General features: G+C 39.6%; 1 protein-coding gene across 2 annotated transcripts in view; it reads left to right on the plus strand.

Annotated features, from left to right (window-relative positions):
* The first annotated feature begins 316 nt into the window (after positions 1-316).
* The window catches only part of EDAR (ectodysplasin A receptor), a 131,493-nt gene continuing 104,632 nt past the window's right edge, over positions 317-27,177 (plus strand). For both annotated transcript variants that reach the window (XM_075852653.1, XM_075852654.1), the window contains exons 1-2: positions 317-362; positions 471-682. The gene's annotated coding sequence lies outside the window, so the exon portion shown is untranslated. The remainder of the gene's footprint in view (positions 363-470; positions 683-27,177) is intronic.

Here is a 27,177-nt window from a genome sequence, read left to right on the forward strand (position 1 = left end):
ATACAGACCAAAGTATATTTCCTGCTGTCTGGGAGAGACACCCACCTGTGTCCAGTATTTTCCACACAAAACAGTTTTTATTCATAAAAAAAACTGGTATTTATAGCTGATGGCGCAGATGAACACGTCTTCAAGGTGCTGTTCTTGTGAATGTCATATGCTAATGACTTTAATAGTGGGCATACTTAAAAGGAAAGCCGCATGATCACTTAGGTTCAGAATGTAGTGGAAAACCCCTTTTGATTGTGCCAAAGCTTCCTAACTCTCTAGGCTACAATTATACAGACAGCTATTAATGATACAGTACATCCCTTGGAGCAAACCGGTATTTCTTTTTTCTGAAAGTAATATGGAAGTATTAGGTATGCCTCTAGGTGGTGACAAAGAGTTTTCATATATACATTAAAAGGCAGGGGGAGTATTCTGCTTTTCCTCAGCTAACTATAATCTCTCCTGTACTTTTTCTAAAGCATGTGCCCTGCAGAGAGAATGAGGGATAGCACTTACTAAGTTGCTGAAACTTTACACGGAGGTAGAAAGAATAAGCTGGACCGTCACTGTCCTTCAGATGTCAAGAATATCACAAAGACTTGGAGTGAGCCAGGCTGCTGGCAAAAGGCGGCACCTATGAAAACCCTGGATTCTCAGTATATTTTGTGAGCTACATTGAAGATTATATCAGGTATGTGAATAGATTGCGCAGGGTACCTGCATTGGGACAAAATGGGCATGCAGATTGTTATTGAGCAAAGGGGGGCTTGCATGAAAAGGGTCATTTAATATTACATTTGGAATCAGAATAATGATGTGGTACGACACATGCACCAAAGCTCCTTCGTTTTAGGATTAGAGGTCTCAATGCCCGGAACCCCACATATGTCTATGACTAAGCTTTCTTGAACTGGACATAAACTAAAAATTTTGGAAAATATTTCATAGAGTTATATTTCAAGTTTTGGTGAAAATTGAAATATATAACACAATTTTTGTAAGATTGAATTACGACATTTCGCACCACTTTGTCAGTAGTTGGAAATTCCAAAACTTATTCTTAGCAAATGAGCCCCAAACATGTTTTCTTTATCTGTGTATGAACTATGGAGATAACTGATGGTTTGCGAACTTTGCATATGCACGTTGAATAGTTGACCCTCAGCATATTTCACCTTTTTATGAATTAAACAGGATGGTTATATGTATGGTCTGCCATTCAGTAGAGAATGATGTGGACTATTGTACTTTCCACTTATTACTAGGTTTATAATTTAACTTTTTATCAGTCAAGCTAAATTTAGGAATTTGGAAGCCTTTGTTTATTGCACCTCTAAGGATAAAATGTTTTCTTGAAAGGATTCTTAATAATGGAGCCAGATCCACTTCACAGTTTAGTTTCCTACCCAGGTAAGGAGGTGCTCATCAGCACTTTGGCTGAGGTTGAATGAATGTGGGGAATTACAGCCTGCAAATACAAGCCCTCCAGCAGTTGCTACAATGTCTCTGGAGCTACTGTGTATATAGATAGCTTATGTATATTCTGCACATAAAAATAAAGCCCTTGTCTAATCCTCATTTATATACAAATACAGCTTAAGTAAATAGATAGCACACGTATGATCTTATATCTGTATCCGTGTATGGTCTCTAAAAACAAAAAGATAGTCGAAGCATAAGCTTGATGCTGACATATATATATATAACATAAAGTAAGCAAACATAACAGGCCAGCGCCGATGTGAAGAAACTTTGTAAACATATACACAGCCTTCTATGTATATTGGCGATTGAAGAAGCCTTCTTTTCAGTTTTATAAATGAAGTTAATTGACTTGAGCACTGTCATGGACGTGTTGGATGTAAACAAACAGCACTGTCCCGATAGTTGCGGGCCTGTGATATCTGCTTTTAGGAACAGAATTAGTGCAGGTCCTATGTTACAAATTATTAGTACATACAATACTCAGATCAATAAATCTTTTTTATAAAAAACCCAGGGGAGCCCTTTAACAGTCAATGGTTGTCAGACAATGGTTCTTCCTATATATAATGTACACATCATAGAGTTGTTTACATGGGGCCGTTATATCTGTGTTGTCTTCATGTACAGCAATGGGGCCAATTCTATTTTGTTGTTTTTGCTGTATGATTCAGACACACGTTCTTATCAGGGGTGCCAGAGCCTTGTGGTGAAGGCAAGATAAATGGCAAGGCAGTGAGAGAAGAAAGTCCGAAATGATATCATACTTTTTGGCAGGTTGCATCAGTTGCTCCTTGCAAAGTAATGTGGCTATGATAAGTCAGGAAAGAAAACTGCAAATGCAATGCAAAGTCTTGTTCCACATAAAATCTCATGTAGTTCATAAACTCATAATATTATATTTAAAACAGGTTTGGCAAAGTGACTTGAAAGGAAAGCACTGACAGATGATATATGTCTGTATAGTTTGGGGTAGTGTTCTCTGAACAGTCAGGCTAAATGGTAACTCCTTTTCATATGTTATTTCTGTTTTAACATTGTCTACAGTTTTTACTAATAAAATCGCTTGTGAATACATTATTTGTATTCTTAATATTATTGAAAATATTTATAAAAAATCAGATGATTTCAAGCAAATGACATATTGACCAAGATGGTAAATAAGTGTATATGAATTTGGTACGATATATTGATGTACGCAGGATTAAAATACTTTACAGAGGTATAGGACTTAGAATATTGCAATAAGTCCTCATCTATAGGACCATAGAGAGCCGTAAAATGGCACCTATTGAAATCTATTGGTCATTGCTGTACTTCTGTATGCCTCCGATTTCACATGGAGACATACGTAGGCTTTTTCGTTCATTTAGATCAAATCCATGAGAGAAAAAATTGTGATCTTTTCTATCAGATTCTGCATTATCTAGGTATTCTCCGCCTAGAAGCATTGCTGTGTGCACATAGCCATACTATGTAGCCGTAGGACTCCATGTTCCACCGTATGGTGCTCTGTATGGTACCACATTACAGAAATATTCTGCCCAAGAAGCAATTCTTATAGAACAGAATTTCTGCTATAATAAGTTCAACAAATCCCTTGACAATGTGCACGTCAATTGTTATCGCCGGGGAAAGCGACTGGGGGATTCACTGAAATCAAGGGGCCAGCAGGGATGAGCCAGTCTGTCAAAGGCACACAACACCTTTAAGATGTAGCATGAGAAAGTCTGTATATAAAACCAGCCTAAAATTTCCCCCTAGTGTACTTATTGTCTCATTCTAAATTTTTATGGGAAAACTCACCTCTGACATTTTTGGGAGCATAGCGCCACCTTTAGAGCAACTTTTGTGACTAATACTTAGAAAGCAAAAGATGAAGGTTGTTTAGTTAAATAAATTTAGCAAGTCAATGTACCAGAGTTAGTTATGTTAGGCCCTAAAGGCTGAGACCAGGTCAATACAGTGCAGTTTTTAGTGCATCCAAAAAAAGGATAATCCTAGAACTATCCCCGATTCCATTCACCGTGCTGCCTTTTTACATCCCAACAAAAAGTGCCCCTTACCATTAGGACTTGAATAACGGTTCACTGATGCCCTCACGGGAAGCAGTTCCGGGGCTTCCTCTCCCTCACCTCGCCCTCAGGTCTACCAGAGGCATGTGCCTATTAGGCCATACCAGAGGCAGGCATAATAGTTTGCCTGTTAGTATTCCAAAGCATTATCGCCTGTCAAATTAAAACTAAGTATTCCTACGCATTATGTAAGTGATCAAAGAATCACATTCTACTCCCTAGAAGATGCGAACAAAAAAAATAAGAATAAAAAAATTAAGTTGAATAAACATTTCTAAAATAAAAAAGTCTCCCTAGAAAAAAAAACATTTGTAAAAATAGTAAAAAATGTAGATATATGGTTTCGCCATAACAACCCATCAAAAAAGGATAACTTATTATATAAACCACATCGTGCATGGCGTTAAAAAAAGAATGCAAACAACTATGGCAGAATTGCTGTTTTTTTTCCCCCATTATAGCTGTAAAAAAATTATAAAAATCAAACAATAAATTATATGCACCGCAAAATGATGAAAAAAATACAATTTGTACCACAAAAAACTAGTTCTAGTTGATCTTTTAATCTACATATCGCTATTAAGACGGCTGGCAATATGCCAAAATATAACATCCCTGCTTCATTTTGTGAGGGGGGATGAGTATAAACTCCCACTTTTTAGAGTAGGTTACCATCTCTATACAGACCTCATATGATACTGGCTCTCGAAATTCCAACAAAGTGTGCTTTAATGTAATGATTTGTATAGACCGATGATTTACTGATTGCAGCGATACTGTTTTCTCTGTATCTATGCAATACTTACCTACTGTGTTTGTCCTAACATGTGTATACATCTGCTTCGTGATCCCCAGGGTTACTAAGGACGACTTGTCGCCTGGGTGCCTCTGATTGGCTAAGCAGATTGGAGGCTGGCCGCTGTCCGGGATGTCAGAAATGACGTGTTGACTTCGGATTGGCGGCCGGCCGAGATTATGTCAACAGTGGAGGAGGTCTAAAGCCTTTATATGGACGGTGTTTTCGCCAGCGCGTGTGTGGCCATTACATTCGAGTCGTGCACACTCCGGAGGGTTAAATAAGCACAAAAACAGTGCTAACCGGCATCAATATGTAATCCCTGATGATGTTTCACTAGAACCTGTGATACTGAAACGCGTAGGATTATCTGCAGGATTATCTGCAGTAAGTGGTTTCAGTGCATTATCACAAAAAGGAGAGATCATGCTCTGTGAGTGGGTTCCTATCACCCACAGACATCTCTCAATTCTCAGACCACTTGCTTGTGTCTGTATATGTCAGAATTGGGCTTAGATAGCCAATTTTAGAAATTAAATAATAAAAATACTTTTAATCGTTCTTTTCAGGCGGTGACACCACAAATAACTAGCCCCCATATAAATACGTTGACAGAAAAATTAAAAAGTTATGGGTCTTGGAAAGCGGCACCCCAAAATTTTTTTTTATCAAAAAACATGATTTTATTCACCACAGGAAGGAAAATAGAAAAACAAACTATATAAATTTTGTATCACCGTAATCGTACTCATAGAATAAAGTTAACAATTTATTTATATCTCATGGCCCATGGCGTCAAAGAAAAAAAACAACACAACAAGTAATGGCAGAAATGCAGTTTTTCCTTTTTCATTACCCCCAAAAAATTAACAAAAGTTTGTCAATAAATTGTATGTGCCTTAAAATGGTGCTAAAAAAAACTACAACTCATGCCTCCGAACCCTCCCAGATTTAGCGTCACAGTCCCGGATTCCGGGCTATGTACTCAGGACTCAAATACAGTTGAGTACAATGGTAAAGCAGAGAGCCATGAGCTCCACCATTCACTCTGTGATGCCTGCAGTGACATCATCGCGCCTTCTTGTGCCAAGCCACACTCCGCACAGATCGGAGGAAACCTGCAGAGGGATCTCCTTCATTTGCTGTGGAAACAGGGCTCAGTGAATATTTATTTATTTATTTTTAGGAAGCACTATTGGGACATTATACTTTGTGGGTAGGCACTATTGGGGAATTATAGCGTGTGGAGGGCATTATGGGGGCATTATACTGTGTGGGGAGGCACTATGGGGGCATTAAACTGTGTGCAGAGCACTACGGGGGAATTATACTGTGTATGGAGGCACTTTTCGGGCTTGATGCTGTGACAGAAGGCATTACGGGAGAATTATACTGTGTGGGGGCACTATGGGGGAATTATACTGTCTGTGGTGGCACTACGGGAGTATTATACTGTGTGGTGGACACTATGGGGCATTATGCTGTGTGGGGGGCATTATACTGACTGGGGACACTATGGGGCATGATACTGTGTGGGGAGCACTAAGGGGGCATTATTACTGTGATAGGGGCACTGAGGAGGTATTATCACTGTGTACGAACACTATTACTGTGTGCCATACAAAGAGGGCACTATGAAAGTGTGTGCGGCACAAAGGATCACTATTACTGTTTGTTACCCAAAGGAGGTTACTATTACTGTGTGGGCACAGAGGAAGCCGGGCATGTATGGACAGGGATTGGGTATGTTAGAGGAATGGCTTAATGTAAAAAAAAAATTGTTCATCTTCACGATCATTGAAAGTTGGGACATATGCCTTTTAAGTCCTTAAGAAGTTAGAATCCACTCCTAAATGTAACAAAATAAAACACATCCACAACTATTGTGGAAACTTGGCCTAAGCATTTTTTAATCAATGGCTGCCTATTTGAAAAATCCCCAATTAGGTCTTGTACAGTTTTGGTGCAGTCGCTACATATGTTTTTCATTTAAAAAGAGGAAACATATATGTATTACCTTTAAACTATTGCTCTGTTTAGGCTTCATTTCTGGTTTCGGCAACAAAAAATAATTAAAAAAAAGAAACTAATTCAAAACTGCAGTGTGGGAACAAGGCCTTACACATATGCCCTATAAGGCACTTATATATCATGTCATTTACATTCAGCATTGACCAGCAGGCATTTTCTAAATGCAGATGAACCTTATCAGCACCATAAACATAAAAGAACGTCTAGTGGATTCTAAAATTTCAGAAATCAAAAAATGGCAGCAGACTTCTTTGGTTTGCTGAGAAAACTGATGATAATGTCAAATACAGAAGGAACGAAACATAATGTAAATAAGCAGTGACAGCTGGTACAAAGAAACCTGTTATTTAGCAGAGTGGGCACAAGATGCTATAAAAGCAGCTACAAAACAACATTTTATGAAATACGAGAAACGAACAAATGTTCACACTTTTTAAAACACAAGAACAAATTTCGACTATGTGATTATAAACTAGCCTGGTAGTTAAATACCAGAATTATCTTTAATTTATTTACATTTTGTCATACGAATAACTCTATCCTATATTAATCCTAGGGTAGAATACCACTGCAATAGGGTATACAAGTCCGTATTCCACTATTTTTTGGAACCTCCTTGCCCTTGTGTAAAAATGGACGCACACAGAGGTACAGTATGGCTTCCAGTGTGGCTATGTCTACCATAGGGATCCGCATGAAAGTGATTCCAAATACGGCCATGTGAATGAGGCCTTATGCCCTCAAATAATAATTTACATGAATGGTGTTGTACTTGGGATTCCTGCTCTTCTCTTCTAGGCTGTATCTGAAGGCTGAGCTGGCCGTGAAAATGGAGCAGCATTATTATTAGTCACTTGAGAGTCAACATATTCCAAATATCACTTCTAGTGACCACAGATATCATGTATGGACAACGTAGTCACTAATACAGAAAGTCATTAATATCTGGGGGAAGGAGGAATCAGAACATACAGAAGTAGAGTTAGAGCGCTAAATGCCCAACAGCAGGTATTTTATTGTTATTTTATTACAGAAAATAGGTTTTGCAAGTGGAATTAGGCTTTAAAGGGGTTGTCCATCCGTAGGCAAACCTGTAGGAGCTAAATACTGCACCAGCAGCAGTGACAATCTCTTTCTCTAATACAGGCTGTTTGCTTACTGACATGACATCACTTGCTATGCTGGGAAATTAGCTAGTATCTAGTGCAGGAGTATGGATATGCCATTATCTATGTCTCGAAAAATGACGACAAACCTGAAAAATAAGATTTGACTGTTATTAAACCCAATTCGCCCTCCCCTTTCTACCCTCATCAATACTCACAAAAGTCCTACAAACTTAGATCTGGGGTACTGTTCTGCTGGGTCCTTGTACTAAAGAGTTGCTTTACTGGTACCTGTTCCTGCAGAATTGACATGGAAGGAACAAGATGGTTATCAACTTGCATTGCCAATGTACTTTTGCTGAGCAATATGAGTCTATGCACCCAACATTTACCAATAATTGTATGTATACAGTATATTATACTTACTATACTTCGCAGCTGAAAGCGCTTCTGCCTGTGAAAATGCCACAGATAATCAAATAATTAACATCTTAATATGGAAGTGAGTGTGGTACAATTCATTATGTTACTCATTCATTGAAAGGGACTTGCCTATATTAAGGAAGTAGCATAAGCCTGTAAATTACAGTCTTTAAATAATGAATACGAAATTCAGCACCACAACTTATGTTAAAAATGTCCAAAGAAAAATGCCAAAATACAGATAATACAATACAAATATTATAGTGGCAGTTCAGTGATTATGTTTCATTTTTATTCTAAAATTCAGTAAAATTTAAGCTCTGCTTTTGTGCAGGATTATGCCCTTTAGTAGAGATTAAAACCAGGAGCTGAAAAAAAAATCTCCATGTGGAAATGACCATTAGGAGCTACTGACAGGCTGGATAAAGGAGTGATTACTGATCATTATTGGTGCATGATTAGTATATTCTAACTGGGCATTCAGCATGGCACAAGGCAGGGTGAGACATAATTGAACAACCTAAACAAACCTCACACCAAACAAATGGCGTATACTGGGGTCCCTTATTATAAGTAGACAACCTAAAAGCGAACAAAAAAGGGACATAACCCTTAAAGAAATAGTATACTAAATAATATACAAGAGTATAAAAAATCTTTATTAAATATGATCAACAATAGCATAATATGGAATAAAAAGGATACACCATACACAGAGATATATACAACAGGGTCAGATGGAACAGACCATGGACAAACAGAGTCAACCATCCAAGGATAACCAGACCACGCTCAAATAGCCCACAGTAAAAAAGAGTAAACCGTGGGCATGAAGTAATCAAACCCACATATAATGCAGTGCTGCCTATCTAGTTTAACAATGTACAAAAATAGACTATGAAAGTCCTAAAGACATAAAGGCTCTAATGGCCAGAAAGATAAGGCTAAAAATAGCTAGACACAATAGGGAGATCATGCAAATACTAAAGGCCAACACATACCCTGGGACATGGTGAGGAGTGATGCAGGAGATCACAAACGGATGGATCGGTGAACGCCTCTGAGACACAATAACCACATGAGAATTACTGAACTACATCTCTTTCGACATTGAAAATTTAAACTAACCAGCTTACTTGGGAACCTTAAATGTTACTGATCACTGGAAAAGGAGGGCCTGTTCTTATTTGATAACTCCTTAGCCCCTTAAGAAATGAGAGGTAAGAATTAATACAGCAGTTACTGATCGTTAAGTTCTATATTAATACAGCAATTAGCGACAGAACGCAAGATTTCTGAATGTAGGGGATGCCGGGACACCGCTACCTGGAAGTTTGGCCGACGACTCCTGCATGGATTCGGCTTAATTGCATAGTGAAACTACACTTAGGCTGAGCTCATACGAGGCAGATACGCTGCGTAAAAGCACAGTGTATCCGCCCTGTGCGCCTCAGGCAAGTCCGGTTGGTAAACCACACCAAACTGTGGTGCAGTTTTTAGCCCGGAATGTCCACTGAGGAAAACTGCAGCACTAGCCAGCCTGCTAGCAGGCCAGCCTCCTAGGATGATGTTTCATCCCAGGAGTCCACCGCAGCCAATTACAGTGCAGAGTCATCCCAGGAGGTCGGCCCTCTGACGTCATCCAGGCAGACCTTTGGGATGACGTTTCATGCCAAGTGACCGCCGCTACAGCCTGTGATTGGTTGCAGCGGTCACATGGGATGAACCGCCGGAGGAAGGAACACAGACTCTTGGGTAAGTATAAGATTATTTTTTTTTATGAGTTGCGTTTTTTGAGGCGGAATTGATGCGAACCCAATGCAAAAAAACACAACAGCTGCTATTTGTTGCAGGATTTACATCCCCATTGAATTCAATGGGGAAAACCCGCAACAAATAAGTAGCTTTTACGCAAATACTTTTGACATCTTGCAGAATAAAATTCCGCACTGTAGGTCAATTTATGAGCGTTTATTCCACTCAGTATTTACAAAGTGTGTGGATGAATTTTTTTTTTATCTCCTCCACTTTGTTGCTACTGTATTTTATGCAACGTGTGAACTGACCCTTATACTGAAGGTATGCTTTAATTTTTTTAATAACGTATATTCAGAAAATGATTGATTTCTTAAAGGGCTAATGGGATATCAAATAATACATGTCCCCCTTTTCCGGTGATAGGTAAACTTTAAAGGGGCAGTCCGAACTGAAATATTTATCGCATATCACGGGATATGACGTAAATATATAAATGCGTGACCGCACCTACCTCCAGAACAATCATTTAATATCCCTTTAATTTTTACTGTCCAGGAGACATAGAGAAGCGGCAGCATCTGAGCTTTTAGAAAACTTTTAAAGAAATGATGCGGTTTAGACAATAACTTTTTGATAGAAGGACCCTCTAACAATAACTGATCACAATTTTGACTCACTTCACAGGCCCCCAGTCAGCTAGAATTAGTATGAAAGTCTGACAGCAAGTGTAAGGGCACGTTCACACGTGGTGGAAGTGCTGTTGAATTCCGCTGCGGATAGTCCGCAGTGGAATTCTGCAGCAGCCATTTTTTACGTTTGTTTCTATAAATTTTTAGGAAGCTTAGTTCAGACGTTGCGGAAAATAACTGTGCGGAATTTAGGCTGCAGTGCAGAATTTTCCCTCCGCAGCATTCTCATTATGTTGCGGAGAAGTGGAATTTCACTGTGGATTTCAGCCTTTGCAATGCAAAAACTGAAATCTGTGGCAAGTACGCTGTGATATCTGCAACGTCTAAATTACCGGTCAAATATGCAAATGTGGGTGCAGATTCGTTGCGTAATTGCCCCGAATCTGCACCAACATTTGCAGCGGAAAAATTCCGCCATGTCTGAACATGGCCTAATACGGGGACATGGAGGGTCTTCCAAAATGAGAGATGCTCTTTGTAACTAATCTCTACTCTGGCTAATATATGAGAGTCCTGAACAGAACACCCCCTCTATCAACCCTAATAGATTATTTAAAAAGTGTTTTTCTAGAACACACAACCCACATGATTTTTACTGATGTTGGTTGACTTTTAATGGTGATCTGCCTTCATGGGCACCTATCTCCCTAGCACCAGTTGCAGGCAGAATACCTTCGTTCGTAACCTGTATAAAAAATATTAAATGCAAAAGAGTGGTTTGTTATTTTACCAATAGTTATGACATTACAGAGAACGCCTTCAAGAGCTTCGATATATTTAAAAAGTTTAAAAATAAAAAAAAATGTTCATTCAGCAGTAAGAAATAGAGCTAGTCCTGACAAACTATGTACCCTTCTCTACTCAGTCCAGTGGAAATTCTGCCTTGCGCAGCAGACCCTTAAAAGGAATGTGTAATCAGAAAATGCCCTATTGTTTAAACAAAGTTTTTATGTTAAACATTTTTTTAAGAGTTTTTGGTGTTTTTTTAATTTCTATGTCATATTAAAAAACAATCCTAAAATCTTGCAGTTTTCACTCGAGTCTCACAATAGATTAACACTTCCTGTTCTGTACAGATCACTTCTGAGCAGTCATCTCATTATCATCACAGGCAGGATAACAATGACAGGAAACACACCTATATATATATATATATATCTATAGCACAGGATCCACCTTTGACAACAGGTGATGGACACAGCTCCCCTCCTCCCCCTACTTGCACAATAGCCTCTGAACAGGTCACAGAGCATGCCTAAAAACTCTCCTATAGAAGTCAATGGGTCCCCTACTGTTCAAAGGTTCTTATAGTGCTTGTAGCTAGCGGCTGCTATAAAGAATATTGTAATGACGGGGGGTGGGGAGACAGACAAGTGAGCCCTAATCTACCCGCCACTCAGTCCCTGCCTACTTGCAACGACCCGCCCTAGGCGACAGGGTACAACTGGGCGACAGTCCCTACGCTCAATAAGTGCACGACAGACAAACAGACAAGGGTACACAGAGCTAGGGGGAGAAAAGGGGCAGTTTCCCACGGCAACACCGTGAGCAACAAGAGAAGTAAACAAGCCGAGTCAAACCAGGAGTGTACGAGGTACCAAACGCAGAGCAGGAGAGTAGTCAGCAAGCCGGGGTCAATATGAAGCAAGGACAATAGTACAAGACGCTGCAGCAGGGCCAGGAAACCAAACGAAAAGAATCACAAGCAAAGGAGGAACAGGAAAGCGGGCGGGAGCTAGCTCCATCTGGCCAGGCTGTGATAGGTTCTCCCACTCCTAAGCCTGCCACCCTTAGTGGTGGAAGATGGAGTCAGTCTCGCAGACATAGAAGCAGGTGCAGACTGATTATCTATGGGCGTTAACCCCGAAGCTGTGCCTGGCAGATCCTTTACAGTACCCCCCCCTTTTATGAGGGGCTACCGGACCCTTTCTAAGTGGACCTGGTTTACTGGGGAAACGAAGGTGAAACCTCCTGACCAATATCCCAGCGTGTACATCCCGAGCGGGTACCCAAGTCCTCTCCTCAGGCCCGTATCCTCTCCAATGGACCAGGTACTGGAGGGAGCCTTGGACCATCCTGCTGTCCACAATCTTGGCCACCTCGAATTCTGCCCCCTCAGGGGTGAGAACGGGGACCGGAGGTTTCCTCGAGGGAGCCAAGGACGGGGAGCAGCGTTTAAGGAGGGAGGCATGGAACACGTCGTGTACTCGAAAAGATGGGGGCAACTCCAGTCGGAAGGAGACAGGATTGAGGACTTCAATGACTTGTACGGCCCTATAAACCGGGGAGCAAACTTCTTGGACGGGACCTTAAGGCGCAAATTTTTAGACGATAGCCACACCAGATCCCCAACTATAAACAAGGGGTTAGCAGAACGTTTTCTATCTGCCTGAGTTTTTTGTATGCTCTGGGACGCCTCTAGGTTCTTCTGAACCTGAGCCCAGACTGTGCACAGTTCTCGATGAACGACCTCTACCTCGGGATTGTTGGAACTACCAGATGAAACGGAAGAGAACCGTGGATTAAACCCAAAATTACAGAAAAAGGGGGAGACCCCTGACGAGTTACTGACCCGGTTATTAAGGGAAAATTCGGCGAGGGGATTGAATGAGACCCAATCATATTGACAGTCAGAGATAAAACACCTTAAATATTGTTCTAGAGACTGATTAGTCCTCTCAGTTTGGCCATTAGTTTCAGGATGGAAGGCAGAGGAGAAGGACAGATCAATCTCCAACTTTTTACAGAAGGCTCTGCAAAACAATGAAACAAATTGTACCCCTCTATCAGAAACAATATTGACAGGGACCCCATGGAGACGCAGGATGTGTTTGACAAACAAGGTAGCTAACGTCTTGGCATTGGGTAGTTTCTTGAGGGGCACAAAGTGGCACATCTTACTGAAGCGGTCTACTACAACCCACACCACTGACTTGCCTTGAGATGGAGGCAAATCGGTGATAAAATCCATGAAGATATGGGTCCAAGGTCTCTGGGGAATGGGCAAAGAACATAGTAAGCCCGCTGGTCGGGACCTGGGAGTCTTGGACCTAGCACAAACTTCACAAGCGGCGACGTAGGCCTTAACGTCTTTGGGCAACCCAGGCGACCAATAGTTTCTGGCAATGAGGTACTTGGTACCCAGGATGCCTGGATGGCCAGATAGTGCAGAGTCATGATTTTCCCTAAGTACCCTTAGCCGGAATTGCAGGGGAACAAACAGCTTGTTCTCAGGAAGGGTCCTAGGAAGGGAATCTACCCGCCACTCAGTCCCTGCCTACTTGCAACGACCCGCCCTAGGCGACAGGGTACAACTGGGCGACAGTCCCTACGCTCAATAAGTGCACGACAGACAAACAGACAAGGGTACACAGAGCTAGGGGAAGAAAAGGGGCAGTTGCCCACGGCAACACCGTGAGCAACAAGAGAAGTAAACAAGCCGAGTCAAACCAGGAGTGTACGAGGTACCAAACGCAGAGCAGGAGAGTAGTCAGCAAGCCGGGGTCAATTTGAAGCAAGGACAATAGTACAAGACGCTGCAGCAGGGCCAGGAAACCAAACGAAAAGAATCACAGGCAAAGGAGGAACAGGAAATGCAGGTATAAATAGACAGAGGGCGGGAGCTAGCGCCGTCTGTCCAGGCTGTGATAGGTTCTCCCACTCCTAAGCATGCCACCCTGAGTGGTGGAAGATGGAGTCAGTCTCACAGACATAGAAGCAGGTGCAGACTGATTATCTATGGGCGTTAACCCCGAAGCTGTGCCTGGCAGATCCTTTACAAATATGTCTCTAAATGGTGTTAACAGCAGCTTTAAGATTGCTGCCCCATAATCATGTACAGAAAATAGAATAAAGAAATCTACAATAAAAACATATTAGAAAAAAAGATTGTTTTTCTATCTGGTTTTAATTAGGACAAAAAAAAATCTATACAGTTAGGTCCAGAATTATTTGAACAGTGAGACCAGTTTTGGCATTTACCAAAACATATTGAATATACAGTTATATAATCAATATTGGCTTAAAGTGCAGACTCTCAGCTTTAATTTGAGGGTATTCACATACTAATTTGGGGAAGGGTTTAGGAATTACAGCTCTTTAATATGTAGCTGCCTCTTTTTCAAGGGACCAAAGGTAATTAGACAATTATCTCAAAAACTATTTAATGGGCTGCATGAGCTATTCAATCGTTAATCCATTATCAATTAAGCAGGTAAAAGGTCTGGAGTTGATTCCAGGTGTGGCATCTGAATTTGGAAGCTGTTGCTGTGAACCCACAACATGAGGTCAAAGGAGCTCTCAATGCAAGTGAAACAGACCATCGTTAGGCAGAAAAAAATGAAGAAATCCATCAGAGAGATGGCACAAATGTTAGGAGTGGCCAAATCAACAGATTGGTACATTCTTGAAAAAAAAAAAAAGAGCGCACTGGTGATCTCGTGAACTCCAAAAGGCCTGGACGTCCACGGAAGACAACAGTGGTGGATGATCGCAGAATCCTTTACATGGCGAAGAAAAACCCCTTTGCAGCATCTACCCAAGTGAAGAACACTCTCCTGGAAGTAGGTGTATCAGTATTTAGGTCTACAATAAAGAGAAGACTTCATGAGAGCAAATACAGAGGGTTCACCACAAGGTGCAAACCATTCATCAGCCTCAAAAATAGAAAGGCCAGATTAGACTTTGCCACACAACATGTAAAGAAGCCAGCCCAGTTATAGAACAGCATTCTTTGGACAGATGAAACTTAGATCAACCTCTACCAGAATGATGGGAGGAAGAAAGTATGGAGAAGGCTTGGAATAGCTCATGATCCAAAGCACAGCACATCCTCTGTAAAACATGGTGGAGGCGGTGTGATGGCATGGTCATGCATGGCTACCAAAGGCACTGGGTCGCTAGTGTTTATTGAGGATGTGACTGAAGACAGAAGCAGCCAGATGAATTCTGAAGTGTTCAGGGATATACTTTCTGCTCAGATTCAACCAAATGCAGCAAGGTGGTTTGGACGTCGCTTCACAGTACAGATGGACAATGACCCAAAACATACTGCGAAAGCAACCCAGGAGTTTTTAAGGCAAATAAGTGAAATATTCTGCAATGGCCAAGTCAATCACCAGATCTCAACCCGATTGGGCATGCATTTCACTTGCTTAAGACAAAACTTAAGGCAGAAAGACCCACAAACAAACAACAACTGAAGACCGCTGCAGTAAAGGCCTGGCAAAGCATCACATAGGAGGAAACCCAGCGTTTGGTGATGTCCATGGTTTCCAGACTTCAGGCAGTCATTGCCTGCAAAGAATTCTCTACAAAGTTAAAAAAAATAATTTTTATTTATGGTAATGTTAATTTGTCCGGTTACTTTTGAGCCCCTGAAATGTGGAGGCTGTGTAGAAAAATGGTTGCAATTCCTAAAGGTTTCACAGGATATTTTTGTTCAACCCCTTGAATTAAACCTGAAAGTCTTCACTTAAATTGCATCTCAGTTATTTCATTTCAAATCCAATGTGGTGGCATGCAGAGCCCAAATCATGAAGATTGTGTCACTGTCCAAATCATTCTGGACCTAACTGTAGGGGATAAATTCCCTTTAAGTAATGTGAGACAAAAAAGTTGCTGCAGACGTGCTTTTTGACAACTCCATTAAAAAGACTGAGGTTTTTAGGCTGTGTATTTCTATCACAGACTGTGAAACTTGACTCAACTGTCCAGCTCATATCTGGATTAGCACTGTGCTGAAAGCAGAGAAGGGGAAACATAGTCATTCCATGCTATGGCTTAGATCAGGCTGTGATATAAATAACATTTTCTAACGATTTATTTGGAAAAATACCCTATGGAGACCCTATAGTGTGCATAGCTTTTATTGTACAAACTACAACATTGTAGAACAAGCTAGTCTTCAATAGATGTGGGACTGCTTTCTTCTGATGAGACCCATTCCTGTTTTTGGCAAGAAAATAAAGACCAAAAATATAATCACTTTAAGATAGTAATGTTATTGCTGTGAGCTTTGGTTTGGATTTTTGATGGTTTCCAGACCATGCCAGTCTTCTACTACTAGTATCCAATTAAGATAAAAACAGACAAGCCTACCTTTCACAATCCAATATAAAATCTGAGCAGGAACAAAAGATTAGCCATGTGATATTTCTGTCTTTGAAAAAGTAAATGGAATACTTCATTAAAGATTTCATAGCATGATAGGCAAAAGTAATACAGAGTTGGCCTGTAGTACTGGGGTAGTAGTAAAAAACACTGTACCATGTTCTGAGAGTCCCTGATCTTTTAAGATGTATTTCACCCCTTTGTATTCAATCATGTAATACACAAAACAGATGCCTGCATGAAAATTCTAACAAATTACACATTGGTTTGTGGTCCATAAACTATAGTATCTCAGTTACTGATAGAACTTTCATGATGTTCAGTCTTAATTTTATTTCAAATTCTCCAATATGAAAGGTAATGCTGAAATGTGATATTATTCAATCAAAACTAATAAGCGGTATAAAAGGGTATTTCAGAGTCTCCACTGGGCACACAATGGGTATGGACGGTGACTCAATGTGTCCAGTGGAGATTTTTGGGACATTGACAGACCCCTGTTATTTGGAGAAAAACTTGTCTCTTAGGCCTCATGCACACGACCATGGATTTCATCCGTAATTGCGGATTGTAATTACGGTCTACAATTACAGACCCATTATTTTCTATTGACCACGGACACCTTCCCATATATTTGCGGCAAGGTGTCCGGGCCGTAGAAAGCCTCCGCAAAAGATAGGACATGTCCTATCTTTTGCTTTTTTACGGGCCAAAAATGCAGGTGGCTGTCCACGGCTGCCAGCAGCCAGCTGTGCCCATAATCACGGACCGTGATTACGGGCAGGGCCGTGTGCATGAGGCATGGTATAATTTAACAATGAGATAATTTAACAATGCGTAAATAAGCTTTGTTCTGGAATAAGAGTTTGGAATCTGCATTATGATCAAGAAAAGTGACTTCTGAAATAACACAGCTATCATTACCGAAGGGTATAATAGCGTACACGTAGGATTTAAAATAAAAGTTTGAACTCCAAGAAGTTAGAAAACAGGAACTTTGCCATTAAACAGCAATCTGTATAATAACCATGATGAATAATAAAAACTGCTACAGTAATGTGCATAGACAGCTTGCTTCAATATCTACAAGATCAGCGCATAATTACTAGGCACAATACCCAAAATGATCACTGCCAGGTATAAAATTTAATCCACTTTCCAGTATTGCAAAACTCAAGTCTTCAATGCCAAAAACTGCTGATAACATGTTTCTATTTCTAGTACAATGGGATAGTCAAAGGCGTACTAGATATATCTTGCAGACTGTATGAATGGGGCTGTATTGGTCTGTTTGTATGTAGTAGAGCAGTGCTGCACTGTAAAATATGATGGAAGATTATGGTGCAGGAACAGCTTAAGTACCTAAACCTTTAATATGAAGAATATGTACCCAATTTTTAAACCACAAACTAAAGTAAATCTCGGTAGAAAAGGTTTGGGAGTATTCTGCATTGTTCTATGTGCCAGGATCTGTTCCATATTTTGGTTTAAAAAGGTGAAGCAGCAGTAGAGACATGGACAAGAAACAAGGTAACGAAAATAAATCAGTCTGGCCTCCGATCCCTCAAAGCTAAGCAGTCCAGAAAGGAATGCAATAATAGGCCAGTGTAACGAGGACTCTACTATTAACGTGACAGATTCACTTTATACGAACATTGAAAGTATCTTTATAAAGGGTTAAAGGGGTCTTCCATGATTTAAAAGAGTTTTCCCACCTTATACAATTATGGCCTGTCCACGGGATATTTTTTAGAATGGAGGTCCCCTGCTCACCGTTCCAACAGGCGAGCCGGCAACAGACAGACATTTAATGGAGCCACACATACATGGCTCTCTTCTGTCAAGTCTATGGGAGTTATGGAAACAGCTGTTAATGTCTTTGAGAGACATTCGGAGTCCTGTTACGAAGGGACACTACTGATCAGTGGGGTTCAGGGGTTTGGAACCGTATCAAGCATACATTGATGGCCTATTCTAAGGACAGGCCATCATTGTAATTTGCTGGAAAACCTGTTTAAACTCTTGGGTGCTAAGTGTGCCCATTATTCAGTACCCCAAAATAAGTTGATGGAGTAGCAAACTGAAACCACCTACATGAGAATTAATTAGGCAGTACAAGGTGAGGATATCCCTGACTCACTGTAAGCTCTTAGTAATTCAGAAGGGGGTAGCTGTGGGTGGTTACTGAAATCTGATGTGGGACTGGGGCTTTATAGTGAGCACATGTAGTACCAACCAGTTTAACATTGCATGGGCATAAAACATCTTAACTGCATTCACAATCCGTCGGGCTTTCCCTGGCACAATATGGTATCACCAGATGCTCCAGTTAAGAGGACAGTCTGTTAGACATTAAAAAGAAGACACATTTTATTACAACTTATGTATTTTTTACTATTGGATCTGACATATTTTTATGCTCAATAGTGAGATGTTTAAATAAACATCAAAATATAAAATGCAGCTTAAAAGCACAAGAGTTTATATTTCTTGTAATTTAGTGTTAAGACTGTATTAGACCAACATGCACAGTGGTATTACATTTCTCATACCCTTATGTATTTCCTTTCTATGCTTTTGCATCAATAGAATGTATACAATTTAACTTCACAACTAGCGATTATATGTCTGTGAGGTTTCTGACAGGTTTATTCTTGAAGAAGAACACAGACAAAGACTTCAGGGACCTTCTTTGTCAAGCTTCCTTGCATTATTATACTTTTTATCCATCACCGTAAAAAAGTGATCCCTTGATTCAAGCTGAACTATATCCTTTATAAACTCCATGTAATTATTCCCTTAAATTCCAGCCTAAGTCTCTCCATGGGATGATACACTTGAATGCTTTGCCTATAAGTAAGCTAGCATGTAGGCACATGCTGTCCTTTTACACACAAAGTATAGTCATAACATCCTAAATTAGGCAGGAGGAAATTAAGACCAACATCATGAAAGCCAAGAGACAGCAGGAATGGACATAATGATTTAGGAAAAGAAAAAAACACTTCTTGACATAAAACTGTGCACAAGTTTAGAAAGAACCTGCAAGTTTAAGACAAAAACGATGGCGCAATATACTTCAAATTCAGCACTAATGTCCTTCCAATAAGACCTACTGTCACCTCTATTAAGCTCAGTCCCGAATATTGCCGAGGTAAAGGGACCACTAAAAATGGATTGTTCTTGTAGAGAGTATTTTATATGTAGGGTGTCCAGTATAGTCAAGCCTAGGATTAGTTCTAACCTCAATCATATCAGGAAATGTACAAAGGAAAGCCTGAGCAGGTGGAACAGTATATAGCAGAATCTGGTCAACAAAGTATAGAAGAAAAGTGAACTTCTTGAATTTACACAGAAACACAAGTTATTCTGGAAAAGTAACATTGGGACATTAGCAGTATCTGATGACTATTTCTGTTCTCTGGGAAATTCCACTTATTATGAAACATACATCCCACTCCCCCTTACTAGAGCTGATAGCCGTGTCTACGCTGTATTCTCAGCTGCATATGTTATACCAAAAGTAATATGGCCATTTACATGTTACAATTTCTATACGCCATGGATAAGCAATAGCCGACTCCTAAATAGTTACAGCCATAAGAAGGATGTTTACACTACTACAACTATTATATGATCTAGGTCTAGGAATTATTTTGTACTCATATTCATTCATACAGGTAATACAGTAAAGCAGAGGACTAAAATTTCAATTCAATAAATGATAACTTTAATGACTAGTTTTCACTAATGATAATTTCATTATTAGATCATTTTCTCCATGTACAAATTATTGAGGAGAATGCTCTGGATTGTCCAAATCTTATTAATAATTGCTTTATGTAAATTGACTTATAGAAATATCCCAAAGAGGATTTCCACCTAAAATGTAAAAATTGGCCATATATTAGTATATCAGAAGTTCGATAATTATGTATCTTTTATTTACGGAGACACAGTACTGACGTTTTGCGATTTTCTTTTGCCATTTATGCCACAGGAAGTGCATTTTATGCCACAGGAAGTGCAGCCATATTGATTGTCAGTATTGAATAAGCTTCTCAGAAACGGATGACCTACTGCCACTTCGTTCTTGTCGTTTCCAGTCAGTGACTGAGAAGCTAATTCAAAGGTGTCAACCAAGATGGCTGCGCTTCCTGCAACAAAATGAAATATTTCTCTATCTCTGTATGTAAATAAAACATTATTACAATTGCTGCTCTAACTTCTGATTTATTAGTATATGGCGATTGTTACGTTTTGGGTTGAAATCCTCTTTAATGATGTATTCTTTTAAGTTCTACGCTGCTGTTTGCAGCATATACTGTAAATTTTCTTGTCCTTTTTTGTAAAACGTAAACCAGTTCGGCTAGCGTTAGAGTCAATGTCAACCCCTTCCCCCAAACATGGGTAGCCATGTTGAGGAGATCTGACCGTCATCTGTATACCTTCACCACTTGTACTGAGTGGTGTTAGGAATAGCCCTGTTATCTGTAAAAAATAAATTCTCATTCTGTTAGCCATTAAAGGACTCAGTAGAAGTTTTTTGTTGTACAGATAAACCGGCAACATAGGAAAAATGAAGGGAAAGCCCTACAAGACCCCGGTAAGATTTTGGAGTATGGGAGATTGGCCAAAAATAGAGGATTCATCTTTATAAAGAAAATTAAACACCTGAACAACTGGTACTATTGATTGCCTTGGCAGTCTTCTTATAAGACTCACGTGGTTTACTAATCCCACCATATATAGCAATATTGTATAGTCTGGAGAACTGCCAAGCATCTGTACACATTGCACAAAATGAACATTTCTTTACGATTTCACTGATGCGGGTTGAGGAGTCTTTTTACATTTTATGAAAGTTTTTAACAGAGTAGCTCAATCCATTGCCCTAAAAAGGCCCTATAAAGATGAATTCATTGTGGACATCATTAAAGTAGATTTTATATTGTATTTTATTCTAAATAGTTTCAATTGAATATCTGTTCTGTGCCAATTATCAATTCATTCCTCTACATAGTTTCAAAAATATTTCATTAATGGTTTCCATTTTTATTTTTTTTTGAAAGATCATATAACAAGATTTTATACTGACGAAATCCATTCCAGTGCAATATCTTGAATTTATCTGTGGTTATTATATATGTGAATGTGAGCTTTCAGAACAAGGGTGAATTGACAGTGAGACAGGCATCCTCGGGAAGGCATTCTAAAACACAGGCAAAACTGATAATGCAAAAACATTGTATTCACTGCAATAGACTGCCAACCAGGACTTGAAAGTCCCTCCCCAACACCAACAAAAATGTTGTAGGCTTCTGTGCCTACATTTATCCTTTACCGCTGAACCTCATATACTTTGCGTAGGACCAGCCCCTTATAGGGTGCCTATGCAGCAGAACATTAGAGAAGTGGCACCCTCTGCAAACTTCCAATTGTCCCTTCCTGGGTGTCTTCCTCTTACAACCACTGTACCTAAAAGTGCCTATAGTAAATCAGACCAAGGAATGTTTTGGGTTATTCAGTCTGTGACCATGGTATGATCAAAGGGAAATCACCTCTTCGAAAGACGCGATCGTAGACTGGGGAAACCTCTGCACTCAGCCCTGGGGACCAGGAAAAAACCCCAGGACTGACTGTTCTGCATGCCTGCTGTTAGGGAACACTATGTCTTGCCCTACAAACGTTAGGGCTGCTGAAAGACCTGGTCATTAAGAGGATAAATTATATCTGGTCCACAAAATTGGATAGATAGATAGATAGATAGATAGATAGATAGATAGATAGATAGATAGATAGATAGATAGATAGATAGATAGATAGATAGATAGATAGATAGATAGATAGATAATTGGATGTATGAATGATGAAAAATACGGGGTGATTAAAAAAGCATGGTGTAAAAGTAACATCAGTGGTAAATGGCCAGTGACTGAAAATCAAAGCAAAACTGCCTGAGTTGCCCATAGCAACCAATCACAGCACAGCTTTAATTTTCAAGAGCCAAATTTGAAATGTGCTTACATAGTGTGACATAAGATGGTGACATCGAAGCAAGAAATAGCTTTTTACGTGCTGGAATTTGCAAGAACGGGGTCTGTTGTGACAGTACAGCGAAATGTCCAGAATACATTTGGCAAATGTGTTCCGCATAGAAACTGCATTTCGCTTTGTGTGAAGCAATTTGATACCTGAATGAAACTCTACGGGAACATTGGATTGGCCGCGCCGGAAACAACGATTCACCAATATTGTGCTGGCCTCGATGATCGGCAGATCTAACACCCTGTGGATTTTTTCTGTGGGGCTACATCACTGAAACAGAGAAGTCCATATCCGAGGATACGCTGACACGTGTCTGGACAGAACTGGACTACCGCTTAGGCATCTGCCATGTCACCAATGGAAATCACTTTGAACTTGAAATTCGTAGTGTATAGCTAAAACTTGGATAGATAGTGTGTCTGATTTTAATAAATCTGTGTTATGTTCCCTCGGTTATGAATACCGGGGCTATAATTTTGCACCATCCTTTTTGAATCACCTTGTATTACATTATAAGAGGACTGGCTGATATAGCTTGGTTTACACATGAATTGATTCTACAATGATGACAACAAGATCATACCAGAGAAAACTTTGAAGATTTCCCAATATATTAATTATGTTTATAGCCCCCATCTCCACCCTCTTTTAACTCCAGATCCTTCTCTTCATTGTCCTGCTTGAATAATCTGGAGTTCTAATGCGTTGTAAAATAGAGTAGCAATTCACTACAAGTTCAGACATCAGACGTCTCCGTAGCATGTAGACGTGTGTAGCACCATGTTGGAACACAGTAAACTACTATGATATTACGACTTCCGAACTGCTGCAGTCTAGTCTTGATAATAATAATAATAATAATATTAATTGCTCTTACAATAAACTCTGTATATTGAGAACATAAAAAATAGTATAGGACTACTCCACACGTGATGCATGCATTAATGTTTTTATTCACATCACAGCTTGAATGATACAATGCATGTCACATTTACATTACAGTGCGCCATTTAAAATTGTATATTTAACCCCTTAACGACATGTACACGACAGCCTTTAAGGGGAAGTATGGAGCGGGCTCATGGCCTGAGCTAGCTCCGTATTTAGCGGGTGATGACTGTGTAATGCAACCAAAACCTCACTGCAACGGGAGTAATCAAAGATCACTTTGATTCTGCCCATTTAACCCCTTAAAAGCCGCTGTCAATCGCGACCGCAGTATTTAATTCATTAGAATCAGGGGGAGGCGGCCCCCTCCGATGTGCCATCGCATCCCCACGCGACGTGATCGCGGGGTGCCGATGGCTCGTCATGGCAGCCTGGGGGCCTAATGAAGACTCCCAGGTCTGCCATCTTTGTACTGTGGCAGGGCTTCAAAGGAGACTGTAAGTATAGCAATATACTGTAATATATTAGTTTTGTAGTATATCATGCAAGCGATCCAATGATCGTTGGTTCAAGACCCCTAGGGGGACTAAGAAAAAAAAGTTTAAAAAACTGTTTAATAAAGTTTTTTTATGTTCCGAAAAATAAATTCATTAAAAGTTAAAACAAAAACCCTTTTCCCATTTTTTCTTTAACCCATTCCCGACCACCCCACGCAGATTAACAGGCTGCACCACTGGTCCTTGTGCCTGTAGCCTGTTAATCTACGTGTGCTCCTAACAGAGCACACAGGCGCTCCCCACAGCCCTGCATCTCCCAGTACGGGCTGCTACTAGCAGCCTTAGTAATGGGTGAAAACATCGGGTCGGATCACAGCGGTGATCCGAACCGATTAACCCCTTAAAAGCGGCAGTCAATAGCGACCGCCGCATTTAAGTTGTTACAAAAATATCGGCACCCCACTACGCGATTGTGGGGGCCGATTGTTGCTATGGCAATCGGAAGCCTAACAAAGGCTTCCGGTCTGCCATCTATGGAAGGCGATTAGGTCCTGCCAGAGGCAGGACCTAATATGCCCCCTGTCAGTGTGAAACTGACAGGTACAGTACCCTGCATAGGTATTGCAGGGTATTATAACAACAATCCAACAATTGGATCTTAAAGTCCCTAGTGGGACTAAAAAAAAAAAAGAAGCAAAAAAAAAGTTCCAAAAAAATGTAAAAGTGTAAAAAAAAGTAACATTTAAAAATAATAAAATTTCAAAAAATCGCCCTTTTTCCCTTATAAAGTCCTTTATTATTAGAAAAAAATGAAAACAATAAATAAACTATGCATAATTGCTATCGCCGCGTCCGTAACGGCCTGAACTATAAAAATATAATGTCATTTATCCCGCATGGTGACCGGCATAAAAAAATAATAAAAAAACAATACCAGAATCGCTATTTTTTGTCACTTCAGCTCCCAAAAAATTGAATAAACAGGGTTCAAAAAGTTGCATGTACTCAAAAATGGTACCAATAAAAACTACAGTTTGTTACGCCAAAAACAAGCCCTCACACGGCTTTCTTGATGGAAAAATAAAAAAGTTGTAGCTCTTTGAATATGGCCACACAAAAACAAAATAATTTTTTTTAAATCGTGACTTTATCATGCAAACACTGTGAAATATAAAAAACCTATATACATATGGTATCGCCGTAATCGCATCGACCCACAGAATAAATTAAATATGTCATTTATAGCGCAGGGTCAACGCCGTAAAAAAAAAAGGAATAAAAAACAATCAAACTTTTCACGGCCTAATTCCACTAAATTCGGCAAAAAAATCTGTGGGATCAAAATGCTCACTATACCCTTAGATAAATTATTTTTAGGCCTGTAGTTTCCCAAATGGGGTCACTTCTGGGGGATGTCCACTGATTTGGTCCCGCAGGGGCTTTGCAAATGCGACATGACACCCGAAAACCAATCCAGCAAACTTGAGCTCCAAAAGCCAAATAGCGCTTCTTCGCTTCTGAGCCCCGCCGTGTGTCTAAACAGCCGTTTATTACCACATGTGGTGTATTGCCGTAATCAGGAGAAATTGCTTTACAAATCTTGGGTTGCTTTTTCTTCTTTATTCCTTGTAAAAATTGATCATTTCTAAATATTATTGGAAAAAATTTAGATTTTCATTTTTATGGATGAATTCCACTAAATTCAGCAAAAAACCTGTGGGGTTAAAATGCTCTGTACCCCTTGATAAATTCCTTGAGGGGTGAAGTTTGCCAAATGGTGTTTTTTTGGGAGCGTTTCCACTATTTTGGCCCCACAAGACCTCTTCAAACCTGACACGGTGCCTAAAATATATTCTAATAAAAAGGAGGGCCCAAAATCCTCTAGGTGCTTCTTTGTTTCTGAGGCCTGTGCTTCAGTACATTAGTACACTAGTGCCACATGTGGGATATTTCTAAAAACTGCAGAATCTGGGCAATAAATATTGAGTTGTGATTCTCTGGTAAAACCTTTTGTGTTACAGAAAAAAATGGATTAAAATGGATTTTACGACAAAAAAAATTTGTAAATTTCCCCTCTACTTTGCTTTAATGCCTGTGAAACACCTAAAGGTTTAAGAAACTTTCTAAATGCTGTTGTGAAAACATTGTGGGGTGCAGTTTTTAAAATTGGGTGACTTATGGGGGTTTCTAATATATAAGGCCCTCAAAGCCACTTCAGAACTGAACTGGTCCCTATAAAAATAGGTTTTGGAAATGTTCTTGAAAATGTGAGAAATTGCTGCTAAAGTTCTAAGCCTTGTAACGTAATAGAAAAAAAAAAAGGATGTTGAAAAAATGATGCCAACATAAAGTAGACATATGATAAATGTTAATTAGTATCTATTTTGTGTTGTATTGCTATCTGTTTTACAAGCAGATACATTTAAATTTAGAAAAATTCAAATTTTTGCTAATTTTCCCTAAAGTTTGGTGTTTTTCACAAACAAATACTGAACTTATTGATCAAATTTTTCCACTAACATAAAGTACAGTATGTCACGAGAAAACAGTCTCCGAATCACTTGGATAGGTAAAAGTATTCCCAAGTTATTACCACATAAAGTGACACATGTCAGATTGGAAAAAATCAGCTGCCTCCTCAAGGCCAAAACAGGCTCAGTCCTGAAGGGGCTAAGTCAATGTTAAAAAAAAAAAAGTTAACATAACTGGAATCGCCTCATCCATAAAAGTCCAAACTATCACAATATAGTGTTGTTTGACCCGATAGGTGAACGCTGTAAAAAAAATGCTGTTATTTGGTCACAAAAAAATGGAATAAAGAGTGACCAAAATGTCTCACGTACCCCAAAATGATATTAGTAAAAACTACAGCTCGCCCAATTGGCTCCCAGAATATTGCGACACAAAACAATTTTATTTTTAAAAATAGTTGTTTTTTATTAAAGTGGTAAAAAAAAAAAACATATAAATTTGGTATTTCCGTAATCGTATTAACCCGTAGAAAAGGGTGAACATGTAGTTTTTACCACCTGAAGGATGCCATGAAATCAAAACCCCCGAAAAATTGCGTAATCGCTGGTTTTTTTGCCCATTTCACCACACAAATATTTTTTTTCAGCTCTCCGGTACATTATGCAGTACAATAAATGCTGCCATGAAAAACTACAACTTGTCCCGCAAAAAAACAAGCCCTCATATGGCTATGTCGACGAAAAAGTAAAAAAGTTATAGCATTTGGAAGGCGGGGAGAAAAAAACAAAAATGAAAAAATTAAGATTGGCC

The sequence above is a fragment of the Rhinoderma darwinii genome, chromosome 2 (genome assembly GCF_050947455.1).
Source record: "Rhinoderma darwinii isolate aRhiDar2 chromosome 2, aRhiDar2.hap1, whole genome shotgun sequence".
NCBI classification, from domain to species: Eukaryota; Metazoa; Chordata; class Amphibia; order Anura; family Rhinodermatidae; genus Rhinoderma; species Rhinoderma darwinii.